The following is a 2,500-nucleotide window of genomic DNA, read 5'->3' as shown; positions in this document are numbered from 1 at the left end:
ATATATATATATATATATATATATATATATATATATATATATATAGAGAGAGAGAGAGAGAGAGAGAGAGAGAGAGAGAGAGAGAGAGAGAGAGAGAGAGAGAGAGAGAGAGTGTGTCACAAATTCATGGTGAGAATCCGAAATGATATTCATGTGATGAAGAATAAGAAAATATACCGCTAATATCAGTGATTATCGATTATAAACAAACCCAAGGAATCAGATTCAAAACAATGATCCTCAAAATATTAATCATAACTTCATCATACCTTAAGAATACCCACCAAAGAATCATAAGAGCCGCACTTACAATATTTAGCATGATTTTCGAAATCAAACTAAGCCACATTCGGAAGTGAAACTGAATAGTAACATTTCTAACTCGCCAAGCTTTCCTATCAGACGAAAAGGTTGTTCGAATATTTGGTCGTCTGATGAGGATGTCCAGAGGTGTTCGAAACATTACAATTACATTTCAGTTCTGATTTTGTTTTCATCTTTGTGTACACGTTACTGCTTGTGTGTGCGTGCTTATAATATTCGAGGTTACAATATAAATGACCGTGCAGCGAAATTCGTCAAGACTATTTGGTTCTAATGGCATGCGCTAATATTAGTTACATCTGTCACGCCGAAGACCAGGGGATGAATGAGTAGGATATAGACGTCAAAAATGTATTTCGAAATCTTTAGGAACTTAAAAGGCAAGATATCACGAACCTAAGAATTACGAGTCTCCAAGTTTAAGAGCGTAAGACTTTATGTATAAGTTAATGTAAGTTTATGTTACTAAAAAAATGCATAAAACCTAACCTAACCTAGAAACAAAAAACAAAAACAGACCTAAAACTTTATGGAATTAGAAACTTATAAACGTAAATTCCTTTTACAGCTAACTTTACTGGTCTTGTAGGTTAGCTTTATGCAGTGGATATATGTATAGACTGGCCTATGAAGTTATAGATTTATTCTAATTTATAAATATAAATTATATGCAAATGGGACTGTATGAAGTTAGGGTATATGAATACTAACACAAATTATCTTTCGTTTGTGATTTATGAATCTCTGTTAATCAGACAATCATTATCTTGAGGAATAATACTGTTACGCTTTTATAAACAAACACAAAGGCGAATATCCGATCGTGGAAATACATATATCATTTAGTGCAAAACCTGCCATTCCCAAACAGTTGAAAAAGAGAAATGTATCATTACACCCACAGTTGCAGCAAATTCTAAAATGAACAAAAAAATAAACAGTGTCACCACACGTCTTTCCGGATGAAGTTTCGAAACTACGCTTCACTTTATTCTCGCCTTTAAAACAATGCCGCATTAAGGTGATGGACTTATTCCGAACCGACGTGGACGTTCCAATGTTGTTACTAATTGTGGGTTATTCTTAGCTGGCGGACGACTCCTCTTAATTATACCTCTGTACTGATGACCTGCTGCGACTTTTTTTTTTTTTTTTTTTTTTTGCTAAGTACATTCTTCCTCGTTCACAAATAATATGAGCGAATTTGTTTTGTTGAATGAATTGTTTGGCCTAAATATGTCTGCAACGGACGATAAAGGTTGTATTGTTATATATTGTATATATGAAAGTCATGCACCTTTTGATTCGCAATCAAGTCTCTTCGAAATTTAGATAATTTAGACAATCTAGATAACTAAATCTGTAATGTTGAAAAAAAACAGAAGTACTGGTCTTCAATTCTTCCTCTTTGTAAAATACATATACCTTACAATTCAAATTCAAACTCATATCACATCCTTTCCTACAGTCAGACAAAAAAAAAAATCTTTCTTTAGCCTCTTAGTTTCTATATCCTTTTCCTGTTTTCTCATTCAATTATTATCAGCAGTAATGTAATGACTAAAAATAAAGATGAGACTGCAGCAAGAGGATATTGCAACGAAGGCGACATTGGAAGTCCTGCAGAGTCTGCGAGGTTCCCAGGACCTGAAAACAGCAGAGGGAATTAACACATGTGGTACTCGGAAATTTTCGTTCGTATGTTGGTGTTTTTTGAGTGCCGGAGGGGACAAACAGACTGGTAAATAGATAGAGATAATATATATAAGGAAAAATGTGTCATTATAATTCAAAATTGTAGGTGTAATGAAGAGGATGAAGAACCGTATTCATGTTGACAAATGTAGAAAGGTATGAATGAGAATGCAAATCTTCGCAATACAAGAGACGTATTTGCCCTGTTTCGAATACATCGTCAGAAATACATGTATTTCAGACGAAGATAAATCGGTCATATACATCTTGTATCCCGAAGAGGGTGAAATGTTAAACGCAGATATAACGAAGTGATTAATATTCATTGTTATTTAAATGGATTATCAAGTTGTATCTTTTTCTTTCATATATCCGTCTTAGAAATCCCAAAATTGTAAAGTAATTTCTTGGTCATTCTTTAATCGCAAATGTGATATATTTGCCGATTTTTGTAAATCATAGAATCTGCTACTCATAGTTT

The 2,500-nt window shown here is 33.4% G+C and overlaps 1 protein-coding gene across 1 annotated transcript in view; it reads right to left on the bottom strand.

Annotated features, from left to right (window-relative positions):
* Window positions 1-196: 196 nt before the first annotated feature.
* LOC113811042 (uncharacterized) overlaps window positions 197-2,500 on the bottom strand; it is a 6,929-nt gene continuing 4,625 nt past the window's right edge. The window contains exon 4 of the transcript XR_011399334.1: window positions 197-1,971. The gene's annotated coding sequence lies outside the window, so the exon portion shown is untranslated. The remainder of the gene's footprint in view (window positions 1,972-2,500) is intronic.

This window comes from Penaeus vannamei, chromosome 20 (genome assembly GCF_042767895.1).
Source record: "Penaeus vannamei isolate JL-2024 chromosome 20, ASM4276789v1, whole genome shotgun sequence".
Classification (NCBI taxonomy): Eukaryota; Metazoa; Arthropoda; class Malacostraca; order Decapoda; family Penaeidae; genus Penaeus; species Penaeus vannamei.
Note: the sequence above shows the minus strand (reverse complement) of the source record. Positions and strands in the feature narration are given on the sequence as shown.